Source organism: Hemicordylus capensis, chromosome 3 (assembly GCF_027244095.1).
Source record: "Hemicordylus capensis ecotype Gifberg chromosome 3, rHemCap1.1.pri, whole genome shotgun sequence".
Taxonomy (NCBI): Eukaryota; Metazoa; Chordata; class Lepidosauria; order Squamata; family Cordylidae; genus Hemicordylus; species Hemicordylus capensis.
Genome location: NC_069659.1, coordinates 49,566,999 through 49,594,009, shown reverse-complemented (window position 1 = coordinate 49,594,009; position 27,011 = coordinate 49,566,999). Strand labels below are relative to the sequence as shown.

At 43.5% G+C, this 27,011-nt stretch overlaps 1 protein-coding gene and 1 long non-coding RNA gene across 22 annotated transcripts in view; one reads left to right on the top strand and one right to left on the bottom strand.

Moving 5' to 3' along the window:
* Positions 1-27,011, bottom strand: part of ZBTB20 (zinc finger and BTB domain containing 20) — an 852,388-nt gene that overhangs the window by 287,301 nt on the left and 538,076 nt on the right. The gene's annotated exons all lie outside the window — the stretch shown is intronic.
* Positions 1-27,011, top strand: part of LOC128350718 (uncharacterized) — a 203,416-nt gene that overhangs the window by 9,210 nt on the left and 167,195 nt on the right. For all 5 annotated transcript variants that reach the window (XR_008319423.1, XR_008319420.1, XR_008319424.1 and 2 more), the window contains exon 2: positions 26,568-26,952. This is a non-coding gene — a long non-coding RNA (uncharacterized LOC128350718). The remainder of the gene's footprint in view (positions 1-26,567; positions 26,953-27,011) is intronic.

Below are 27,011 nucleotides of genomic sequence, written 5' to 3'. Positions count from 1 at the left end.
TCTTATGTAATTTCTTTGTTCTTTAATATTGCTAATAGTCTTAGGGAGTAGAGGAGCAGTCAATATGCTGCTATATGAACTTATAGCATGCCACAGATCTAGAACATTACACAATTCAGTTTCAATTAAAAACTCATTTCTGTATCTCTTCCTCCATCACGTCTTTTCTAAGAAAAATGAGCAAGCTATTTGTTATTTGAATAAGCATTTGTTATTAGTGGATCAGATATGAATGAAGTATATTATTACAACCATGTTTCTTATGTATGATTTACACTGTGTAGTGGCATATCATCTTATGATGTTCTTAATTTTGTTATGCTTGGGGGAGGGGGTTGCTTGGTTTCAAGCATTTAGTCATGGTTGCTTGTGTTTTGAACTTTGAAAAAAATTAATACAAAGGAAATTAAAAAAACAAAAAGAAAATATTTTCAAAATGATGTGGAAATCAAATCTACCCCTCAGTAATTTGATTTGTAGGAAATGGAGAGAAAAGCATTACAAAACAGAATGCCTTGAAGTGCATTGTAATTACTTACATGCACAAACACCATTGTCTAGGTTTTGGCATACTGTTAATAATAACAGCAATAATAATTCTATGCCCTTATATAGGGACGTTCATTCAAGGAGCTCTAGGCTCTTGGCAAACATTCATTAATTAAGCCTCAAAATGTACATGGAGAGGTACATAGGTAATATCCCCTTTCATAGATGAAATGCCAAGAGGCTGCAGTCCAGGATTAAAGGATATACTGGAGTTAATGTCCGACAGAGATGAGCTCAGCTGCAAAGCATGGAGCCGAAAAGGACTTCCACTGCATAAAGAAACATGTTAAAGCTGTCTAATTTGGAGCTGTGCACCCTTAAACCTGCATTTTGACTGAACAATCTGTATTTACTGGGTACAACAAATGTTTCACTCATTGTTGATGAAAGTTTGGGGACATCAAGTAAATAAGAAGAGTTCTGCTGTGAACTGAAAAGCCTGAATGATGAAATTGAAACTTATATAATGGTAGAGTAACTGTGCTTTTAATGATTTTGAAATATGAAACTTTCAGCCATCCTCCTAGGCTGTGAATGGGTGTTAAAATATTTTGCAAACTTCTCAATGAAGGCAGCCATAGAAAATGACTTCATCTCATCACATGTCCATTTTCAGAACAAAAAAAGCTTGATATTTCACCTTTTATCTTCTTTCCTTAAAACCAGATCTTTGTCTCTAATACACTATTGTGGATTTCATTATAAGACTATAAGCAGTATTGTTTACTGTACGAAAAAAAGTCCAATTTTGCAACCAAGGAAACCAAAATTCTATGATCACAAAAAACTATGCAAAGCAAGCACATTTTCCTATGTTTCCTTACAGAACACAAAGTATTCAGCTTCCAAATGTCAGTTTACCAAATTATTCAGTGGTTAGAAGCAACGCAATGGGGTCTGGGAGAACTGTAAGGAGGATACAGAAATGGAGATTAGTGTTGAGAGTCAGTGGCTTTCATTCAGAGCAGCATTTAGAGGATGCAGCAAGAGGCTGTAAACATGCAGGAAGAATCTTTCCAAGCAGCAGAGTGCGTGCATCAGGATAACAAACTCTGCCTCTCCTCTGCCTCCCTGTGTGCTCCTTGCTTTCCAGAAATATGTCCCTGAGGGTTTTACAGCCCTCAAGGACACATTTCTGGAAGGCAAAGAACATTTATGGAGGCAGGGGAGAGCGACAAAGATTGGAAAGATTCTGCCTGAATTAAGAACAGCTTCTCCTTGTGAGGACATCATGTCCTCTGGATGCTGCTCTGGATGTCAGCCAGTAACCATGAAAAGATGGAAATGTAAGGCCAGTTCATATTATTATCTGACATCCTAATAAATAATACTGTAGCAGGAAAGGCAGTATGCAAGGATAGTCAGGCAGAAGGTCTGGAAGGCTAACCTCTTCTGAATCACTGGTTATGCACTTGTCTATAACCTTATTGGAATGCTACTGTCTAGACGTTACTTTTGTAATGCCCCTTAATGGTCCGTAGGTGTGGCTGGTTGAGATATATCCAGGGATCTTTCTGGAATGCTTGAAATGAGAAAACGACACCACAGTTGGGAAGAGATTATTCCCAAGCTAAAGAGAGGGGCAGATGTAAGAGTGTAAAGTAATAGCAGTTTGCAGTCTTGCAATAGAGACAGTGGCCTGGTTCATATGGAACACCAAACTGGAGTTAAATGGGGTAGAGGTTGGAACTGCAGTACTGTATGTCCAAACACGCAAAATTGTAGCTTTGGACTGAAAGCAACCTCCACTTTGCCTCGCCAAACTCCCAATTGAACCTTTGGTTAGCACAAAGGTTCACTGTTGAGAGCCGAGGTTTGGCCATTGAGGTGTTATGTATTACTCAGGATGCAGCCATAACAACAGTTCTGCGCCAATTTCCAAACCACAATCATAGCAGACCCACCAGAGAATGTGGCTGATCCAGGCCTTCGGCGCTTCTCGCTGGCTGCCTCTCGGAGAACCAGCCCCACCCCTCCTGGCAGCTATGCAGACAACAGGGATACCGCCATGCCCCATCCTGGACTTGTCGACCTATCAAGCTGCAGAGTCAGTCAGGTGATTCCCCTCTTCCCACACTGTCCCTTGTTCCCTCCACCAGGCAAGCAGGAGGGAAGGGAGATGATATGACAGGATGGGCACTAAGTTCTTTGCTCCCTGATAAGGAAGCAATAGTGGTATACATTTGTGGCTACATAAGCAGGGGAGCATAGGTCAAGGGGGGATGACCGGGATTAGCTCCAAAAGGCAGCAGCAGGCAGAGATTCTCAAGCAGCCAAGTTCTATCCCCCCCCCCCCCAGAAACACTGGGGAAGGGGACCCTTCCCCTCTCCCTTGGGGCTTATCAGTCCCTAGGCCCCACACAAGAGGCAGCCCCTTGGGTGCGTGGGCTGGGTCAGAAGACTGGCCCTCTCATGAGAGGGCAAGCCCGCTTGGCAGGAAGCTGCCTGTCAGCAGGATTTCAGCTGAGTCTGCATGGACTATCCCTCACAACATCTTCCCAGGTAATGGTGGGACAGGACATCCTCCACCCCACCGACATATTTTGCCCTCCCTCATCTAACTTTCTCTGCTTAGGAAGTCTCCATGTTCCATGTTCCTCCCTTAGTAAGAGCGGAACACTAAACACTCACCTGGACTACCCCACCCAGAATTTTTGCTCATATGGGACTACAAGGGTGCAGGGCTCCTTGGGGGGTGGCGGTACCATCATTTGCAGAAGCAGCACTGACCTGGCATGGCATGGAAGGGCATTGCAGGCCATTTAAACTGATATAAAAGCCTTTCCCCTGCTGAGGGCAGGCAGAGTGCTTTGAAAATGCATGATCACGCTTGGCATGCCTCCTTCAAGATCGTGGCCAGTCTCAGCCACCCCACTAACATGGTGACGCTTGCCCACAGTCTGGCTGTATAGCTTGCTGAGATCTGCTTTGGAGGCCAAGCAGCAGGGAGGTGCTCTCTTTGGCAGGCCACATTTTGCCAAATGTTTGCAGTGCTATTTGGAGTTGAAGATAGAAACCAAGGGTTCGCCTACCTCTGGTTTGGCATTATGTATGAACCGGGCCACTGAATGGTATGGTAACGAGAGAAACCTGAAGGCTGGAAGGCACCTTGGTGTGCAGGTTCTCTTTAATTTGGGCAGAGGATCTGCTGCTTTGAAGGACTATACATGCTGTTTGCCTCCACCTACTCAACTTGTAGACGTGGAAATAAACAAGATATTACAGAAACATCCAGTAATCTCCAGTAAGCTCTCCTCCAAAGGAAACCAAACACACACAGATAGTGTTGCCCTTGGAACTTCTCAGTACTCAGGGAAGTGGGAAGCAGAGGTGTAGCTAGGGGAGAGGGGGCCCGTGTTCATCCCTCTCTCTGGAGGCCACCCAGAGTGAGGGAGATAATGAAGAAAATAGAGAGGGGTGGAGCTGTAGGTCCCTCAGGAACTGGGGGCCCATGTTCTTTGAACCATTTCACTCAATTATAGCTACGCCCTGGTGGGAAGCACAATATGTTATTAAAGTAGGCTCTGGATTCAGGGTTTGGAAACCAGCTGGTGAGACATATTCTGGGGTTCAACATCACCACACCTGGTTGTAATTATGCACAGAAGAGTTCTTTTGCACTAGCTGTAACTGCAACCCGGTCACATAATACACCTAGCCAGAGGTTTTCGTCTGTTGAGTGGGCACCCTTCTTTAAGCTAAAATACAGTTTAGGCTATATTAATATATGATTTCAGTCACGGAACATAATTTAAAAAACAACAACAGCTATCAAGTGCTTTCAAGATGCAGGAGATTGCCCCTTTCAGAAAAAAAATACAAATGCACAAAATACCCAATTGTATATACTGTATTCTGCTTCTGAAAACAAAATCCACAGCTGAGCTGTGCAGAAAACCCTGAGTTCTACCCAAGAACTCCAAGCTCCAAAAGTTGAAGAACAATAATGTTTATTCTATAAACGTGATTTCTGAAGTAGAAAAACAAAATGACTGAAATCCCTGATTAAGGCATTCCTTTACAATCCTGGCTCTAGGTTGAAAATCCCACAAACCTACGGACAATTTTTTGAAGGGGGGGAAGGACAGGCATAACCTTTTCCCTCCACCACCTTTATCCTGCTCCTCACTGCCTCTCCATCCATGCTTCCTGGTTCCATGGAACATGCCCTGGGAATATAATCTGCAGTCCCATTGCTCAACCAAGGGAAACATCTAGGTCCAACCAAGGGGCAATGGCTGATCAGCTCAATGGAGCCACATCTGGGCAAACTTCATAGCACAACCTATGTAAACTGCTTGGAGAACTTTTGTTGAAAAGCTGTAGATAAATAGTAGTAGTAGCACATCTGTAGTAGTAGCACATTTTTTAAATCTGTTGTCTGTTTTTATGCTTGTTTTTAGCTTGTTGTTTTTACTGCTTTTTATTGTATGTTTTTAATTTTTGTAAACTGCCTTGGGGTTTTCTTTTAACGAAAGGCAGTATAAAAATGTAAAAATAAATAAATAAACAAATAATAAAATCTGCTCCAGCTGAGAAGCTCCTCATTTAAGGCTGGAACTTCCAAAGTAATATCATAGGAACATAGGAAGCTGCCATATACTGAGTCAAACCATAGGTCCATCTAGCTCAGTATTGTCTACACAGACTCGCAGCAGCTTCTCCAAGGTTGCAGGCAGGAATCTCTGTCAGCCCTATCTTGAAGATGCCAAGGTGGGAACGTGAAACCTAGATGCTATTGCCAGATGGCCCCATTCCCTAAAGAGAATATCTTAAGAGTACTCACACATCAAGTCTCCCATTCATATGAAACCAGTGTGGACCCTACTTAGCTAAGTGGAAAAGTCATGCTTCCTACCAAAGACCAGTTCTCCTCTCCTCATCAAGTGTGACTTGCAGCTGGTTCTCCTGGCTTGAACAGAGGGGTTGCAATGGCTGGCCAGTACAGGAACTGGAGATGGTGTGTGTGTGTGTGTGTGTGTGTGTGTGTGTGTGTGTGTGTGAGAGAGAGAGAGAGAGAGAGAGAGAGAGAGAGAGGCTTACTTTAACATAAGAACAGTCCTGCTGGATCAGGCCCAAGGACCATCTAGTCCAGCATCCTGTTTCACACAGTGGCCCACCAGATGCGCTGGAAGCCTACAGGCAGGATTTGAGGGCATGCCCTCCCTCCTGCTGTTACTCCCCTGCAACTGGTACTCAGAGGCATCCAGCCTCTGGAGGCTGGAGGTGGCCTTTAGCCCTCCAACTAGTAGCCGATGATAGACCTCTCCTCCATAAAGTTATCCATACCCCTCTTAAAGCCATCCAGGTTGTTGGCTGTCACCATATCTTGTGGGAGAGAATTCCACAAGGTTGGTTGGTTATTTATTTATCAATCAATCAATCATATTTTTATACCGTCTGATATGTATATTCATACTTTTTTGTATGAAAAAGTACTTCAGTTTTTCGGATATAAATTTCTTGGCAACTAATTTCATGGGATGACCTCTGGTTCTAGTGTTATGTGAGAGGGAGAAATATTTTTCTCTATCCACTTTCCCCACACCATGCATGATTTTACAGACCTCTATCATGTCTCCCCGCAGTTGTCTTTTTTCTAAACTAAAAAGCCCCAGGTGTTGTAGTCTTGCTTCATAAGGAAGGTGTTGTAGGCCCCTGATCATCTTGGTTGTCCTTTTCTACACCTCTTCCAGTTCTACAATGTCCTTCTTTACATGTGACCAGAATTGTACGTAGTACTCGAGGTGTGGCTGAACTATAGTTTTGTATAAAGTAATGTACAGTTGTGCTATCAAGTCAGTGTCGACTTCTGGCGACCCAAGAGCCACATTTTTTTCCTTTGGTAGAATACAGGAAGGGTTTACTATTGCCATCTCCCACACAGTATGAGATGATGCCTTTCAGCACCTTCCTCTATCGCGGCTGCCCGATGTAGGTGTTTCCCATAGTCTGGGAAACATAACAACGGGGATTCGAACCAGCAACATCTTGCTCCCAAGTTACTTCCCCGCTGCATTATAATATTAGCAGTTTTGTTTTCAGTCCCCTTCCTAATGATCCCTAGCATGGAACTGGCCTTTTTCACAGCTGCCGCACATTCTTTCTTTCTTTCTTTTTAGCACATTTTATATCCCACTCTTCCTCCAAGGAACCTAGAGCAGTGTACTACATACTTAAGTTTCTCCTCACAACAACCTTGTTAGGCTGAGAGAGAAGTGACTGGCACAGAGTCCCCCAGCAAGTATCATGGATGAATGGGGATTGAACTAGTCCAGCACGCTAACCACTATACGACGCTGGCTCCCACTACACCATGCTTGAGTCGGCACTCTCAATGAGCTGTCCACCATAAAACCAAAATTCTTCTCCTGGTCAGTCACCGACAGTTCAGATCCCATCAGCATATACGTGAAGTTGGGGTTTTTCGTCCCAATGTGCATCATGTTACACTTGCCAACATTGAACCGCCCACTACCCCAGTTTGGAGAGATCCTTTTGGAGCTCCTCACAATCTGATTTGGATTTCACTATCCGAAACAGTTTGGTGTCATCTGAAAATCTTGCCATCTTGCTGTTTACCCCAACTTCTAGATCATTTACAAATAAATTAAAAAGCACCAGTCCCAGTACAGAACCCTGGGGGACCCCATTTCTTATTTCCCGCCATTTGAAAACTCTCCATTTATCCCTACCCTCTGTTTCCTGTCCTTCAACCAGTTACCAATCCACACATGTACTTGTCCCCTTATCCCATGACTGCTAAGTTTTTTCAAGAGTCTTTGATGAGAAACTTTGTTGAAAGCTTTTTGGAAGTCCAGGTATACTATGTTAACTAGATCACCTTTATCCGCATACTTGTTGACACTCTCAAGAACTAATAAAGGTTTGTAAGGCAAGATTTACCTTTGCAGAAGCCATCCTGGTTCTCTCCCAGCAGGGCCTGTCCCTCTATGTGCTTTACAATTTTATCCTTAAGAATGCTTTCCATCAATCTGCCTGGAACAGAAGTTAAGCTAACCAGCCTGTAATTTTCTAGATTGCCCCCGGATCCCTATTTGAAAATTGGTGTTACATTTGCTACTTTCCGGTCCTCCGGCACAGAGCCTGATTGTAGGGATAAGTTATATATTTTTGCTAGGAGGTCGGCAATTTCACATTTGAGTTCTTTGAGGACTCGGATGGATGCCATCCGGCCCTGGTGATTTGTTAGCTTTCAGCTTTTCCAGACAGTTTAGAACATCATCTCTTGTCACTTCTATCTGACTCAGCTCTCTAGCCTCCATCCCTAAAAAGCCTGGTTCAGGAACAGGTATATGCTCAGTATCCTCTGCTGTGAAGACGGACGCAAAGAACTCATTTAGCTTCTCTGCAACGTCCAAATCCTCCTTAATCCCTTTCACTCCCTAATTATCCAAAGGTCCAACCGCCTCCCTGGCAGGTTTCCTGCTTCTGATGTATTTAAAGAAGTTTTTGTTGTTCCCCTCAATACTTTTAGCTAAATGTTCGTCAAACTCTCTTTTTGCCTCCCTTATTGTCACCTTGCATTTCTTTTGCCAGAATTTGTGTTCCTTTCTGTTCTCTCCATTTGGACAGGCCTTCCAATTTTGGAAGGAAGTCTTCTTCCCCTTTATGGCTTCCTTGACTTTACCTGTTATCTATGCTGGCATCCTCCTGGACTTACTGTTACCTTTCCTCCTTTTGGGTATACAATCTAACTGGGCTTCTAGTATTGTGGTTTTGAGTAAACTCCATGCATTCTGGAGCGAAGTGACTCTCCTGATTTTCCCTTTCAGCTTTCTTTTCACCATACTCCTCATTTTGTCGAAGTTTACTCTTCTGAAATCCACAGAAGTGTTTGTGTTAGACTTCTTTGGTGATTCTCTCCCCGCATGTATGCTGAATTTGATCACACTATGGTCACCATTCCCTATAGTTGTCCATAACACTGACATCACACCACTCAAGATTAAATCTAAGGTTGCCTTCTCTCCGGTTGGTTTTATGACCAACTGTTCTAGGGAACAGTCATTCAACGTATCTAGAAATCTGACCTCTTTGTTATTACCTGACTGTGAATTTACCCAGTCTGTGTGTGGGTAATTAAAGTCTCCCACTATTACTGCCCTGCCTCTCCTTTGACACTTCCCTGATTTACTCCTGCAATTTCCAGTCACTGTAAGCGTTATGATCCAGATGGTGCCTGCAGATCCCCAGTAGCACGTTTGCTTACAGGCCTTATATTGTCACCCACAGGGCTTATGCTGAGGACTCTGGTCCTCCTAGGTTTTCTAGCTTGTTAGATTCTATCCCTTCTTTGACATACAGTGCTACTCCACCTCCAAGGCTCCCTTCTGTCCTTTCTATAGAGTTTATATCCAGGGATAACAGTGTCCCACTGGTTCTCACTGTTTCACCATGTTTCTGTTATGCCCACGGTGTCTATTTCTTCATTAGCAACCAAGCACTCCAGTTCACCCATCTTGGCTGGGAGGCTTCTGGTATTGGCATATAAGTACCTATATGCTGAATCTCTTACCTGGTGTGAGATATCTTTCTTTTGGCTCTTTGATCTCTTTGACCAGCTAGCACTGCCTCCTGTCTGCTATTTTTATTTGTTTGATTGATTGATATACCACCCTTCCAAAAATGGCTCAGGGCAGTTTAAAACAAAATAAAAACAATTAAAACCAGTTAACAATTAAAATTTAATTTATGTGGTTCTACTCTGTCCCCTTCTGTTTTATCTGAATCCTTTACACCCTCGCATTTTAAGGGGTGGCATTTGCCAAATCGGATACTGCCCAGCTCCAGTCTGCTATTCCCCAGGCGTAATTTTAAAAGCTGCTCTGAGACCTTTTTGATTTAAGCCCCAGTAGTCTGGTTCCAACTTGGTATAAGTGCAGCCCTTCCCTTTTGTACAGACTTTGCTTGCCCCAAAATGTAACCCAGTGCCTAACAAATCTAAACCCCTCCTCCTGGCACCAAGGTCTCATCCACACATGGAGACCCCTCAGCTCTGCCTGTCTTGCTGAACCTGTACGTGGAACCTGTACTTTGGGGGTCCTGGACTTCAATATGCTACCTATCAGCCTAAATTTGGCTCCCAGGATCTCCCGACTACATTTCCACAAATTGTTGGTGTCGATGTGCACCACAACAGCTGTCTCCTCCCCAGCACTGCCTAAGAGTCTATCTAGATGCTGCATGATGTCCGCAACCTTCGAACCAGGCAGGCAAGTCACTGTGCAGTCAATACATGGGTCACAAACATCTCTCTATGCCTCTAATGACTGAATAACCCACTACAAGGAGCCCCCCCCGAATATCCCCTGTGCGAGAGAATATGGGCTCATCATCCATGGAAAGGGTCCCTTCTATAGGAGCATTTCCATTTTCCTCAGACTGATGTCCTCCTTCCCTGAGACCTTCATTCTCCCTGACAGCGGAGGAGCTATCAGCCTTGGAGTTGGATGCCTCTACCACATCCTTGAATGTCTCGTCCGCATGCCTCTCTGTTCCCTGAGAGCCAGGAGCTCTTTGCCCTGAGCACACACCCATGACTTCTGACCATGGAGCAAATAGTCATATATGCCACAATCTGTGCAATACACTGGGAAGTGCCCCCTCCCCTGCTGGCTTTCTATCTTCATAACTGGTTTGGTTGGCTGTTTACAGTATTGAGAGATGGTTTATTAGAAAGATAGGTCTTAGCTGTATTGGTCAAGTATTTAACTGTTCAAACTTCCTTTCTCAGAAATATGGAGTAGTACTTACCCTCTATTCCCACTGGGCTACTTGTGATCAAGGGGACTCGTTTCAGCCTCCCCTGCACACTTCCCTGCAAAACTCCATGCAAAACTTCAATGCCCTGTTTGCTCCCCCTGTTCGCTAAGTTCTTGGGTACAGAAATGCACATGGCAAACCTATCTGTGCTCAAGGGCTCAAACTACCACAATAGCATCAATAGGAGACAGAACTTCCATCCTCTCCCTTTATTAAGGTCCAAAACCATTGTGGAGCCTGTGTTGTTCTATAAAAGGGAAGAGAATTGGCTCCAGAGGATGTAAACCTAAAGGCATGTATTCTCCAGGGAGAATTTCCTCAGGGGACTTGCAAGCAGGCTACTAAACCACTCTACTGGGGGAGAAAATAGGGTTCAGAAGACATCCACCCACAGATACATGCACAGCAAGGGCAAATCTCTCCTCCCTTTGAGTCCCAGGCTGGCACTATAAGGGAAAGCATGCATGTGCGGCTCTCAGTCTGTGCTGGTTTGCGGGAGGCTTTGATTTTCCCATATACCTCAGGATTGCTTCCAGCCACGGTGACCCACTACAGCCCTTCCCCTGCACTCAGTGCATTCTGTACACTAGCCACCAACTTCAATAACACAAAGCAAGATTACCCATTCACAATGCATTAAATTGAAGATTGACTACTTTGGATATGATCTGCAAAGAGAATTCGTTTTTGTTTGCAACATAAATGGTTCAGGTATGGGGAACGAAACATCATCAATTATAGATGTGATAATTAATTGTTTTTAAATGCTGAGCTTTCCCCCACCCCCAACAATAACACCATTACATATTTGCAATTATTGGGGGGCAAGTAGAAGTGCAGGAAGAGAAACAAAACAGATTATCACTGTAGATCAGAGTTTATAGAGGGAAAAAATGCAGTAGCATATTAAATTTACCATAAACAAGGAGTTTCATACCACATCAGTGAGTGCTACTATAATTCATTTGTCATATAAATTATGTCCATAGGGAACTCTCATAAAATTAATTAGGCCAGAGACAGGGGGAAAACAAATCAAAAACTTCTCAAAGCTGCAACAAATACAGGTTCTAGACAGAACAGCATCAACAAGATCAGTCAAAATACTTCTTCCATTCCCTTGAGGCTAACATTCTCATACAGAGAAATTTCCTGGCCTTATCAACTTGAAGGAAATTATACTGGTTGCTCTCAAGGACGCAGTAATATTGAAATTTCAAAATCGAAAGCAACATATCCTTATATGAATCACAAATTGAATGCAGAAAAACCAACAAAACAAAACTCAAAACTGAAATGCAATTGGCTAGCTCATATGTTCAGTACAGAAAGACAGATTTATCCCTCTGTTGCAGGCTGTAGAATAACTCCTTCCACCATGAACTTCCTATATCTCTGGCACTTCATTCTATTTAGAGTGTGCCTACACAGCAAATTAGTTACACAGATTAGTTTGGAGATTCAAGGACGCAGTCTTAATACTTCTCTGTACAGTCAACCTCTTAGTCCTTATGTCCTCCTGAAACAAACACTGAAATAACATCTATATATTTAATTTTCTTGGGACATGTGTGCCCAGGATTTGGTGGCGGAACTCTTGTGACGCGCTGCGAGAGTTCCGAAGTGAGGACTGAGGAGGAGAGGGGGAAGGAAGTGCCAGCAGTGGCTGACTGGCTGGCTGGCAGAGAAGGGGGGAGAAAAAGGAGGCGGCGGGCCACGGGGGGGGGATAGAAAGGCGGCGGTGGGCCACCGGGGGGGGGAGAGAAAGGCGGCGAAGGGGCCCTTCTTGGCCACCTGCCACGGCTCTGTGTGGGGGGAGCAGCGGGAGGGGAGAAGGGCTGGAGAGCGCAGGCCAGAGGGAAGGGGAAGAAAGGAGAGACGGGGCAGGAGGAAGAAGGAGGGGGAAACAGCCAGCCCCAAAGCGCCGCACAGATGCTCTGTGCGGGGTTGGCTAGTTGATGCATATGTTTTGCCCTGCTACTATGTTGTCCTTTCCTCCCTTCCCTATATCACCTTGCCTTTTGCCATCATGTAGACTGTATATTCCTTGGTGGAGACATCTTTTTGCTTATATTTTACTATCTAAAGTCCATTAATCCAAGCACTTCAACCATTGCTGGTTCAATATTTTTGCAAAAGCTCCAAATATTGCTGTGCCACATATCAAATTGTCTGTAACACCCTAGATAAAGAGAGTGTCTAAATGACATGCTAAATTTCATAAGGTGATTATGGGAAGCAGATAAATGTTAATGACAGAAAGTTCTTATCCTGATAAACACTTTTTAGTTATTGATTTAAACTCAGCTTGAACCCAGCTTTCTTCAGTTGAATAACGACTATATTTTGCTGTGGTCTGGGGGTTTAGGGTGCTAAGAGGTTCTAAAGCTATACAAATGTCAGCTATTCAACTGTCTCCAACTGGATAAAGTAAAGCATGGGTCTTGCCAAAGGCTTTTCTGTTATGAATTAACAGGTGGTTTGGCAACAAGACTATTACTTCCTTGTGGGTTTTCATTTTTGGTTCCATGCGATGAGGAGGGGATAAGGACAATGCCTCTTCAATAGTTTCTTTCAAGCCAACTGTATGGAAAGGAAGGTTTCATTCCAGCCAACTTGCTCTGTCTCTTTCAACACAGAAGAAAATATTCCAGTCGATGCTACTGTCCCCATCAAGCCAGAAGGTAGATGTTGTTGTGTGTTTTTTTGCGGGGGGGGGGGGGGAATAGAATAGAAGAGGAAGAGATATTATGGAAGACAATTTCTTTTGCACAAATGAGAAATACGATTTGTGCAAAATTTGTCATTTTTCACAAATGACAAATACAAATGACAAATACAATGCAGCAGTATGTACAATTGCTACATCTGGTGAGAAAAGTAAATATATTACACGACTCACTGCAAAACAAATTTAAAATTGCTTGTATTTTTGCATGATTGCAATGCAATCAATATTTCAAATTCTTATCCAATTGATGAAAAGGTCTTTGTTCACATCAAAATATAAAATATTTGTTTTACATAATGAATAACATACACCCACAGCAAACTTATACACATAAGAGCAAATGTGTATAAAATATGATTTTCAGGTTCCACACCAGACTGTGGAATAAACCATACAAAGATGACTGAAAATAATAACATGGAAAGATAACCAAGAGTGATCTGATACCTGAAAACAGTGTGTTGTAATGATATGAAATTCATTGGCTAACAACTACATCACTTAATACGTCTACTACTCAGGAGTTACTCTAAAGGACTAAGTTTCAAAAGGACTTCCTATAGTAAATTTTGTCAGTATGTCAGTTAAAGTCTCTCTTAGGGGAAAGAGGATATCATGTCTTTCCTCTCTGATCTTAATTTTTGAAGTTGGGGGGTGGGATTTGTATTCATATTATAAATATCTTAACCTTCTCAGAAACCTAAATATTTGACAAGATTCTGATTACTTGATTGCATTTTTCTAATGTCTGAAATTATTTCAGGTCTTTAGAAAGTACCCAGTTATACCCTCCAGACAAACGATGTACTCTTTAAAATAAATGTAAAATCTCAAATCTCTTATAAATGTCAGTGGAAATCTTTTTGGGGAAACAAACTACATGAATCTACAAGACACACCATAGGAACTAACAGCTGTTAACAGAGCAAATACATGTAACACAAAACTTATGGAATTAACTTGAAGATCTTAGACTCTCAGATCTGAAGGATCTTTTCCAGTTTTAAACTTTTAAAATCTGTTTATAGCTGCATGACTCTGAAAAGCCCAACACAAGACTAGCACTGACTATTTAAATGTGTCTTCTGGTCAGAGAGATGAACCCTCAAAAATCTGGGTGCAGTTCTGATTCAGGTTCATCAGTCTTTTTCCACCCTTCATTTCAATTCTGGTTCAGTCACTAAATTTAAAAAGGGGTTCTGTAACTACTTTGGGAACTTTGAATTGGTTTTGAACTAGTTTATAGCTAAACTTCATGCAGAGTAACAACACCTACCTCCTTTGCCTGCAATGCAGGTATAAAATGTTTCACTTGAGAAAAATACTATTATTTTTACTGTTTATTTTTAATACAGTAAAGGTTTTTACACACAAAATGCATACAACAGGATAAAAACCAGGAAAATGTCCGGTTTATGATGAATAGTAAAATAGCAGCGAGGAAGAACTGTAGTGCCAAAGACACAAGAAGCATGTGAGTCCCCTTTAGGACAGGAAACTATCTTATTTTTTTCTTCTGTGTAAATCACTATGTTGAACCCTTTTTTGTTGAAAAGTGGTATAATAATAATCAAACATCCTGTTTACTGTTTCTGGGAGAGTAGCCTGTAGGTGGGCTAGCCTCTACTTGAGAATCAGGGCGCTTTCCAGCCTAGCTGCTCAACAGCAGCAAAATGCCTCTGTTCAGGCAAGTCGCATTCAAAACGTAAACATCAGGAGGAACTGCAGAGGAAACTAAACCGCCCCCCCAAAAAAACCCAGTAACTTTTTAATGCCAGATATATGACGTCCTAGTTCTATATCACAGGGATTAAATTTGAAACAAGGCATTGTTAATGTGAACGGCACTCTGCTGTCTGCATAAGGACTGCAGTCTCACAACGCAGGAAGTGTGGAAGCACACTTCCAAGATACAACGTAACTGCGTTGCAGGGTATAATCTGGAAAGCATCCAGAAGAATGGTCATTTAATTCTAGGCCCTGCCTACCAATCACTCCTCCTCCTCTTCCTCCCTCTCAAATGATTTACTGGAAAATACAATTTTTCTGAATATAGCTGGAATAAAGAGAAGCACATTACCACCCCTCAAAAGAATCTTCCGAGTGTCTTATTACTGAACAGGTTTTGAACCAGTTATCACTTTTCAAAAAATCCTCTCTGAATCTGTTAGCCTACTTTCCAGTAGGCTTATGAGATCACCCGGCATTCTGTGTGTGTGTCCCCGTGTGTGTGTGTCCCTCCGTGTGTCCCACCACCCATCAACTTCGCAATGCCTGGACCAATATGAACCAAATTGGGTACAACTGTAAGGACACATAGGGGCACCTCAATGGCATAGTTTGTGATGATGTCATCCACCCCGATCCAAGATGGTGGACGTGTAAGCACTTGAGGCACAAGTGGACTAACTTGTAAACCATCTAACCAATTTGAACCAAATTTGCTACAGATGTAGGGACACATAGGGATGCCCAAATGGCATGGTGGGTGATGATGTCATATACTTCAGTTCAAGATGGTGGCCACATGAACATCTGAGGTGCAAGTGGGCTAATCTGTGGACTGTCTAACCAATTTGAACCAAATTAGGTACATTAGCAGTGAGTGACACATAGGGACACCTCAATGGCATACTTTGTGATGATGTCATCCACCCCAAGCCAAGATGGCAGATGTGTAAACATTTGAGGCACAAGTGGGCTAACTTATGAATCGCCTAACCAATTTGAACTAAATTTACTATGGCTGTAGAGACACATACAGATGCCCAAATGGCGTGTTGTGTGATGATGTCATCCACTCCAATTCAAGATGGTGGCCATGTGAACTTCTGAGGTGCAAGCAAGCAAATATGTGGACTGTCCAACCGATTTGAACCAAATTGAGTACAGCTCTACTGAATGAAACACAGGGACACCTCAATGGCGTAGTTTGTGATGAGGTCATCCACACCGATTAAAGATGGTGGATGCATAATCTTTTGAGGCACAAGTGGGCTAACTTGTGAACTGCTTAATCAATTTTAACCAAATTTGTTGCAGCTGTAGGGACACATAGGGACAACTCAATGGCGTAGTTTGTGATGATGTGGTCTTCCCAATCCAAGATGGCGGATGTGTGAACGTTTGAGGTGCAAGTGGGCTAACTTGTGGACTATCTAACTCAGGGATTCTCAGTGTTGGATCTTCAGATGTTATTGGAATTCAACTGCCATAATCCTCAACCAAAGGCCACTGGGACTGGGGATTATGGGAGTTGAAGTCCAATAACATCTGGGGACCCAACGTTGAGAATCCCTGATCTAACTGATTTGAACCAAATTAGGTACAGTTGTAGTGAGTGACGCACAGGGACACCTCAGTGGTGTTGTTTGTGATGATGTCATCTACTCTGATTCAAGATGGTGGGACCATAAACTATTCAGGTGCAAGTGAGTTAACTTGTGAACTGCCTAACCAATTTGAACCAAGTTTGCTACAGGTGTAGGGAGACATAGGGACACCTCAATGGTGAAGATTGTGACAATGTCATCCACCCCAGTTCAAGAAGGTGGACACGTAAACCCTGGAGGCACAAGTGCAATTACTTGTGGACAGTGTAACCAATTTGAATCAAATTTGCTACAGCTGAATGAACACATAGGGATGCCCCAATAGTGTAGTTTGTGATTATGTCACCCACCCCAATCCAAGATGGCAGATGCATAAATGTTTGAGGCACAAGTGCACTAACCTGAGGACTGTTTAACCGATTTGAACCAAATTTGGAACAGCTGTAGTGAGTGACACACGGGGACACCTCAATGGTGCAGTTTGTAATAATGACATCTATCCCGATCCAAGATGGTAGACACATGAACATTTGAGGTGCAAGAGATCTAACTTGTGGACCTTGATTTGTACCAGATGTAGAGATAATGAAAGGAAAGTAGGCTGATTAGCTCTTACTAGAACAACTTGTTGGGTTTGGGTCTTTGGGTGGTGCACGTCAGCACCAACGATATGGGGAAATGTAATTAGGAAGTCCTGGAAGCAAAATTTAGGCTGATAGGTAGTGTATTGAAGTCCAGGACCCCCAAGGTAGCATTCTCGGAAATGCTACCTGTTCCACACGCAGGTATAGTGAGACAGGCAGAGCTGAGCGGTTTCAATGCATGGATGAGACGTTGGTGTTGGGAGGAGGGGTTTAGATTTGTTAGGTAAGGGGATACATTTTGGAGCAAGCAAGGCCTGTACAAAAGGGACAGGCTGCACTTGAACCAAGATGGAATCAGACTGCTGGCGCTTAAAATCAAAAAGGTTGCAGAGTAGCTTTTAAAATGAAGCCCGGGGAACAGCCAATGGGAGCTGGGCAGTATCCCATTCGGCAAAAGCCATCTTTTAAAGTGTGAGGGTGCAAAGGATTCAGATAAAACAGAAGGGGACAGAGCAGAACCGCATAAAGAGAAGATGGGAGCCTGTACCAGCTGGTCAAAGAGTCAAAAGAAAGATAGCACAAATCAGGTGAGAGATTCCGTATATAGGTGCTAATATGCCAATGCCAGAAGCCTCCGAGCCAAGATGGGTGAGCTAGAATGCTTGGTTGCTAATGCAGAAAAAGATATAGTGGGCATAACAGAAACATGGTGGAAAAGTGAGAAACAGTGGGACACTGTTCTCCCTGGATATAAACTCTATAGAAAGGACAGAGAGGGGCACCTTGGAGGTGGAGTAGCACTGTATGTCAAAGAAGGCACAGAATCAAAGAAGGCATAGAATCTTGGAACCAACCAGAGAGAAGGCAACCTTGGACTTAATTCTGAGTGGCACCCAGAACCTGGTGCACGATGTCAGTGTCATTGACCCTTTAGGGAACAGTGACCATAGTGTGATAAAATTCAGCATACATGCGGGGAGAGAATCACCAAGGAAGTCTAACACAGGCATTTTGAATTTCAGAAAAGGAAACCTCCAAAATGAGGAATATGATGAAAGAAAGGGAAAATCAGGAGAGTCACTTCGCTCCAGAGTGCATGGAGTTTACTCAAAACCACAATACTAGAAGCTCAGTTAGATTGTATACCCAAAAGGAGGAAAGGTACCACTAAGTCCAGGAGGATTCTAGCATGGCTAACAGGTACCATCAAGGAAGCCATAAAAGGACGAAGACTTCCTTCCGAAACTGGAAGGACTGCCCAAATGGAGAGAACACAAAGGAACACAAACTGTGGCAAAAGAAATGCAAGGTGACAATAAGGGAGGCAAAAAGAGAGTTTGAGGAACACTTAGCGAAAACTATCAAGGGGAATAACAAAAAATTATTTAAGTACATCAGAAGCAGGAAACCTGCCAGGGAGGCGGATGGACCATTAGACAATGAGGGAGTGAAAGGGATTATTAAGGGGGATTTAGAGGTTGCAGAGAAGCTAAATGAGTTCTTTGCGTCTGTCTTCACGGCAGAGGATACTGAGCATATACCTGTTCCTGAACCAGGCTTTTTAGGGATGGAGGCTAAAGTACTGAGTCAGACAGAAGTGACAAGAGATGATGTTCTAAACTGTCTGGAAAATCTGAAAACTAACAAATCACCAGGGCCGGATGGCATCCATCTAAGAGTCCTCAAAGAACTCAAATGTGAAATTGCCAACCTCCTTGCTAAAATATATAACTTATCTCTGAAATCGGGCTCTGTACCGGGGGACTGGGGAATAGCAAATGTAACACCAATTTTCAAAAAGGGATCCAGGGGCGATCCAGGAAATAACAGGCCGGTTACCTTAACGTCCGTTCCAGGCAAATTGATGGAAAGCATCCTCAAGGATAAAACTGTAAAGCACATAGAGGGACAGGCCCTGCTGGGAGAGAACCAGGATGGCTTCTGCAAAGGTAAATCTTGCCTTACAAACCTTTATTAGTTCTTGAGAGTGTCAACAGGTGAGTGGATAAAGGTGATCCAGTTGACATAGTCTACCTGGACTTCCAAAAAGCTTTTGACAAAGTTGATCATCAAAGACCCCGGAGGAAACGTAGCAGTTATCGGATAAGGGGACATGTACATATGTGGATTACTAACTGGTTGAAAGACAGGAAACAGAGGATAGGTATAAATGGAGAGTTTTCAAGTGGAGGGAAGTAAGAAGTGAGGTGCCCCAGGGATCTGTACTGAGACCGGTGCTTTTTAATTTATTCTTAAATTATCTAGAAGTAGGGGTAAGCAGCAAGGTGGCCAAATTTGCAGATGATACCAAACTCTTTTGGGTAGTGAAATCCAAAACAGATTGTGAGGAGCTCCAAAAGGATCTCTCCAAACTGGGGGAGTGGGAGACAAAGTGGCAAATGGGGTTCAATGTTTGAAAGCGTAAAGTGATGCACATTGGGATGAAAAACCCCAAGTTCAAGTATACGCTGGTGGGATCTGAGCTGTCAGTGACTGACCAGGAGAGGGATCTTGGGGTTGTGGTCGACAGTTTGTTTAAAGTGTTGACTCAATGTGCGGCAACTGTGAAAAAGGCCAATTCCACGGTAAAGATCATTAGGAAGGGGATTGAAAATAAACCTGCTAATATTATTATACAAAACTATGGTGCTGCCACACCTGGAGTACTGCGTACAATTCTGGTCGCCACATCTAAAAAAGGACATTGTTGAACAGGAGAAGGTGCAGAAGTGGGCAACCAAAATGATAAGGGGCCTAGAGCACCTTTCTTATGAGGCAAGGCTACAACACCTGAGGCTATTTAGTTTAGAAAAAAGACGACTGCGGGGAGACATGATAGAGGTCTATAAAATCATGCATGGTGTCGAGAAAGTGGATAGAGAGAAATTTTTCTCCCTCTCCCATAACACTAGAACCAGGGGTCATCCCATGAAATGTATTGCCAGGAAATCTAGGACCAACAAACGGAAGTACTTTTTCACACAACACATAATCAACTTGTGGAATTCTCTGCCATGAGATATTGTGACAGCCAACAACCTGGATGGCTTTAAGAGGGGTTTGGATAACTTCATGGAGGAGAGGTCTATCATTGGCTACTAGTTGGAGGGCTGTGGGCCACCTCCAGCCTCAAAGGCAGGATGCCTCTGAGTACCAATTGTAGGGAAGTAACAGCAGGTGAGAGGGCACGCCCTCAACTCTGGCTTCCAGCGGCATCTGGTGGGCCACTGTGGCTTCCAGCGGCATCTGGTGGGCCACTGTGCGAAATAGGATGCTGGACTAGATGGGCCTTGGGCCTGATCCAGCAGGGCTGTTCTTATGATCTTGTTTGACTGCTGGCAGACGTTGTATGGGACCATTCATAAACAGGTTCATAAACAGCCATTGTTTTTAATTGAAGTTAATAATCATAAAGTAAGAAGTCCTAAGATACACTTTTAACCTGGAAACAACAAAGAGTACTCTGGCACCTTAAAAGTTAACAAACCTATTGTAATATGAGCTCTCTTAGGCTAGATGGGCCTATTTCATGAGATCAACTGTAGTTTTCATATGTATGGCAACCATGGGAAATTTATTATTGAAGATTCAGTTAGAAATGCACCATCTTATCCTCACAGAAGGAATATATACTACCTTTTTGGAGTAGGGGGAGGATACTGTAGTTGGAAAGGGGGTAGGGAGCAGGCTTGCGGTGAAAAGGAACACTGGAAATATCTACATTTCTAAATTGTACAGGCAAAATGCGCTTTGTTTTTCCTCCTTGCTTTGTTTCTCTTTAATGATATCTTGCGTTGGATCCTATTTGTTGACAGCTCCAATAAATGCAAATCCAAATTTGCTGTAAGTAATAGTTCCCCAAGCACCCGCCTCCACTAATAGCACAATATTTGCCACCTTAAAATGAAGATCCAAAGTAGAGGCTCTTTCTGAGGTTGTTCTTTTTCAGTGTACAACAAAAGCTTTGTATCAACAAGTTATATAGAACTTAAAAGGATGCACTTTCCTCAAAAGGATAAAAGGTTTGCCTAGAGATGTCATGAGTTTTTATAGTTTATTTTCCCCTTGGTCCTCCTCCTTTCCATAAGGACAATAGATATTAAGTTGGGAATAGGAGGCTAGAGGTGAGGGCATGTCCTTTCTCTTGTTCTTGCTCCCGTGCAACTGGTATTTAGAGGCATCTTGCCTCTGAGGCTGGAGGTGGCCTCAGGGCTGGACTGGGCCGCTGGGCCGATTCCTGGTGCAACCTGTGAGTGGGCTTCTTATTTCTGCTGCCGCAAGGGAGGCTCATTTCCATGGCAATGAAAGGTCGGCAGCGGCAGCCACCCAGAGCAGCCACTCTGACCCATCGGGCATTACCCTATGCTGCTCAGGCCCTCCCCTGTGGCAGCGCTGCTCATGACCTCGCTCACTTGCCGCTCAGCCCTGCTAGGAGGGAGCATGTGCAGAGCGGCCGCAGCCAAGATGGCCCTGCAGACCACTGGCTGGGGCTCTCCTTGCTGCTGCTATTAGCTGTGCTGCATGTCTGTGCCGCTCCCAAGGACGACCATGAGGAAGAGTCGGAGGAGGGCTCCTGCTGCATAAGTGAGTGAGAAGAAGCCAGGTGCCAATGAGGGACTGGGGGCTGCTCTGTTGCTCCCCACTGACTGGGGGCTGTTCTGCCAAAGGAATCTCATCCTTTGAGTGGGGGGTCTGTATGGGTCAGGGAGCAAGACAGGGCTGATTTCTCCCACCTCCATCAAGCAACCTATATACCCACCCATTCTGCTCAAAACCCGGTGCCCTCCCCACATAATTCCACCACCCTCTCAGTGCCCCCAGTTCAGCCCTGGGTGGCCTATAGTCACCAGACTAGTAACCCTTGATAGACCTGTCCTCCGTGAATTTGTCTAAGCCCCTTTTAAAGCCACCCAAGCTAATGGCCATCACCATATCCCATGACAGAGAATTCAATAGATTAATTATGTGCAGTGTGAAAAAGTACTTCCTTTTGTTGGTCCTAAATTTCATGGCCTTCAGTTTCATGTGTTGATGCCTGGTTTTAGTGTTGTGAGAAAGGGAGAAAAATTTCTCTCTGCCTACTCTCTCTACTCCGTGCATAATTTTATACACCTCTATCATGTCTCCCTGTAATCACCTCTTATCCAAAATAAAAAGCCTAGATGCTGTAACCTAGTATCATTTGGAAGATGCTCCAGGCCCCTGATCATCTTGGTTCTTACACCTCTTCTGCGCCTTTTCCACTGTTATAATGTCCTTCTTAAGATATGGTAACCAGAACTGTATGCAGTACTCCAAACGTGGCTGCACCACAGATTTGTATATGGGCACATAATATTCACATTTTTATTTTCAATCCCCTTCCTAATGATCCCTAGCATGGGATATGCCTTTTTCACAGATGCCACACACTGAGACAACATTTTCAACAAACTATCCATCATGACCCAAAGATCTCGCTCCTGTCAGTCCCCAACAGCTCAGACCCCATCAGTTTATATAGCTGGGGGGGGGGTTGTCCGAATATGCATCACTTTACACTTGCTTACATTGAACCACATTTGCCATTTTGTCACCCACTCAGCCAGTTTGCAGAGATCCCTTTGGAGCTCCTCACAAACTGCTGTGAATTTCACTACCCTAAATGGTTTAGTGTGATCTGCAAATTTAGCCACTTCGCTGCTTATCCCAACTCCTAGATCATTTATGAACAAGTTAAAGCGCACTGGTCCCAGTGGGGACCACACTTCTTACTTCCCTCCATTGTGAAAACTGTCCATTTATTCCTACCCTGTTTCCTGTCCTTCAACCTAAGAACATAAGATGAGCCCTGCTGGATCAGGCGCAAGGTCTGATCTAGTCTAGCATCCTGTTTCACACAGTGGCCAACCATATGCCTCTGGGAAGCCCACAGGCAAGAGCTGAGGGCACACCCTCTCTCCTACTGTTATCTCCCTGCAACTGGTCTTTAGAAGCCTTTATTCCTCTGCAGTATTTAGACGCATCTTGCCTTTGAGGCTGGAAGTGGCCTATAGCCCTCAGACTAGTAGTCATTGATAAACCATGAATTTATTTAAACCCCTCTTAAAACCATCCACACTGTTGGCTATCACCACATCTTGTGTCAGAGAATCCCACTGACTAACCATGTGTTGTGTAAAAAAAGTACCTTTGTGGCTGAGGATGATGGGAGTTGTAGTCCAACAACATCTGGGGGCCCAAGGTTAAGAAACCCTGGTCTATCTTATATTTCTTTTTAGATTGTGAGCCCTTTGGGGACAGGGAGCCATCTTATTTGTTTGTTGTTTCTCTGTGTAAATCACCCATAGCCACTTTTGGAAGGGCGGTATAGAAATAGAATAAATAATAAATAAATAAATTATCCCATGACTTCTAAGTTTTCTTGTGTCTATGATGAGGAACCTTTTGGACTGCCAGTGCACTGTAGCTGCGAGTTTGCAGCCAGCCATCACATCATTCCTTCCCTAGACGGTCCCCCAGCAATGCACAGCAACCCCAGCCCACCTAGCTGGCTGGAGAGGGGCGTCTTTTGCTTGCTTGCAGCTTGCTTGGCCAATCGGTGCCTGGCCTTTCCCTTCCCCCCAACCTTTTCTTGAGGGGAGAGGGAAGAAAGGGAATAAATCTATCAATGGGATTTCAGTCTTCAAAATGCATACTTGGTAGTGGGCCCATGGGGCGGGGGAGCGAACTTTGGCTAAGGCAGGTGGCGAGTGGCTGGCTGGAAATGTTAAAGAGGCCCCACACATGCTGATTTGCCCCCAGCCCGGCACCTCCCTAGGGACAGCCCTGCTTCTATTATTGTGACTTTAAATAAACTCCATGCATTCTGGAGCAAAGTGACTTTGCTGATTTTCCCTTTCAGTTTTCTTTTCACCATACTCCTCATTTTGGAGAAGTTTGCTTTTCTGAAATTAAAAGTATATGTGTTAGACTTTCTTGGCAATCCTTCCTCGCATGTATGCTGAATTTGATCACACTATGGTCACTGTTCCCTAAAGACTCCACCACATTGACATCCTGTACCAGATCTTGTACACCACTCAGGATTAAGTATATGCCTTCTCTCTGGTTGGTTTGCCTTCTCTCTGGTTGGTTCCATGATCAACTGTTCTAGGGCACAGTCATTCAGTGTGTCTAGAAATGTGGCCTTTTTGTTATTACCTGACTGTGAATTTACCCAGTCTATGTGTGGGTAATTGAAGTCACCTATTATTACAGCTCTGTCTCTCCATAATTGGAGTTGCATTAGCTATTTTCCAGTCTTCTGGTACATAGCCTGATTGTAGAAACAAGTTACATATTTTTTGCTAGGAGATCAGCAACATCACATTTTAGTTCCTTCAGAAGTCTTGGGTGGATGCCGCCTGACCCTGGCAATTTGTTAATTTTTAGTTTTTTAAGACAGTTTAGCACTCTCCTGAAAAGAGAGTTTGAGGAGCATATAGTTAGAAATGTAAAGGGGAATAACATAAAATTATTTAAATATATCAGAAGTACAAAACCTGCCAGGGAGGTGGTTGGACCTTTGTATGATGAGGGCATTAAAAGGATTATTAAGAAGGATAAGCAGATTGCAGAGAAGCTGACTGAGTTATCTGCATCTGCATTCATGGCAGAGGATACTGATCATATATCTGCTCCAGAACTGAGCTTCTCAGCCTTGGAGGCTGAAGAACTGGCCCAATTTGAGGTGATGATAGAGGATATTCTAAACTTTATCCTCTTCTGAAGTCCCACACATCTGTTGGACTTCCGTTGCAATGCTCCACGTGCATATAAGCTGAATTGGATCACACTAGGGTCACTGTTCCCCAATGGCTCTATAATGCTGACATCTCACACTCCTGGGCACCACTCAGGATTAAGTCCAAGGTTGCCTTCTTTCTCGTTGGTTCTGTGACCACCTGTTTTAAGGTACAGTCATTTAGCATGTCTAGAAATCTGGCCTCTCTGTCAATACCCACACATGAATTTGCCAAGTCTTGTGAGGGTAATTGAAGTCACCCATTATTACACATCTGTCTCTCATATTGTCACCCATAATAATTCTGTGGAGGACTCCAATCCTCCTAGGTTTTCTAGCTTGTTGGATTCTAAATACAGAGTGCTACTGACACCCCCAATCCGCCCTTCCCTATCCTTTCTGTGGAGTTTGTATCCAGGAATAACAGTGTCTTAATGGTTCTCACCATTCCACCAGGTGTTCCATTATGCCCACCATATCTATATTTTCATTAGCAACCAAGAACTCATCCTCCCATCTTAGCTCAAAGGTTACAGGAATTGGTATATAAACATCTATATACCGAATCTCTTACCTGGCGTTGGCATGTACTATCTTTCTTAGTGTCATTTGACCTTTTTGACCAGCAAGCAAAACCTGTCTGCTCTTTACCTGGTTCTACTCTGTCTCCTTCTGGTTTACCTGAAGTATTTACACCCTCACACCTTAAGGGATTACATTTGCTGAATTGTATACTGCCCAGCTTCTGCCAACTATTGCCGAGGTGACATTTTAAAACCTGCTCCGAGGCCTTTTTGATTTTAAGTACCAGCAGTCTGGTTCTATACCAGTTCAAGTGGAGCCCATCTCAAATGTATTCCAGTGCCTAACAAATATAAACCCCTCCTCTGGGCACTACTATCACATTTATGCTTTGAGAACCCTCAACTCCACTTGTCTCGCACATGAAACAGGGATCATTTCTGAGAATGCTACCTTGGAGGTTCTGGACTTCAATATGCTACCTATGAGCCTAAATTTGGCTTCCAGGACCTCCTGACTGCATTTCCCAACATTGTTGGTGCTGATGTGCACCACAGCAGCTGACTCCTCCCCAGCACTGCCTATCTAGACACCACATGACGCCCGCAACCTTTGCACCAAGCAGGCAAGTCATTATGAGGTCTATACACTGGTTACAAACCCATCTCTCTATGCCCCTAACGATTTAATCATCCACTACTAGGAGGTCCCCAACCAACTGAGAAGTATCCTCTGAGCAAGAGAAGTATCTTTGGGTTTTTTAGGGTTGAACACACACCTCTAAAACCTCCAGCAATGAAAATCTCATTAGAGTTGTGAAGCAAGTAGGGCATGGCAATGGTATGGTGTTATCTTTGTACTTTTCACATTTAAAATTCTGGGAACCCAGTATTATCTTTACTATGGAAAACTGTTAATGTACCAAGTTTGTCTTTCTACATTATACAGAGGACAATTAGAATTTAGAAATGTGACCCTACATCATCACAAGGAATTGCTGTTTAATTTAATTTAACAAAGCAATATTTGAAAAACATTTCCTACTATAACTACAAAATATAAACAATGGCCGACTTCCTTATTAATTGTGCAGAGATGCCCCACTGTGTGGGTGGTTTTTGGTGATCACTCTTTCACCTGGTTTTTAACTCTCATACATGTGTTCCTGAGGGTTGCACAGCCTGCTCAGCTATGTAATAGATTGTATGACATTTTTATAATAGTTGTAAAGTGGGTTAATTGTACAGAAGTTTGGTAGTTATTTTATAGTGTAATCTGTGTTTGATTGACACCTGCAGTGGAGAGACCTCTGCTGGTGGAAAAGGGAAATCTCAGAATGTTGATGACAGGAGAGGAACAGTTAAGGCCAGCTGGTGGTTGGAGAAGGAGAAGGAAGACTGAGAGAGGGAATAAGGAGCTGCAAGCTTGAACTTCTCAGATATGAAGAAACAGATGTGGAGGAGCTGGCCAAAAGAGTGGCAGGTGGTCCAGACTGCCCTCTGAAGAAAAGCTGGATCTTAGTTCAAGGTGAACTCTGAAGATGATCAGAGGAATGGGGGAAAATAAAGGAACAAGCTAGACATCATTCCCACAAGAATACAGAAGGAGAAGATAGAAAACAACTGTTTCTACTAACGTATGTGTAACCAGATTCAACAAAGCCGTTATGCATGAGCATCTCTTGTAAGTGTAACCATCAAGCTTGAAGTACTATGATGAAACAAATGAAAACCTTGTTGTTT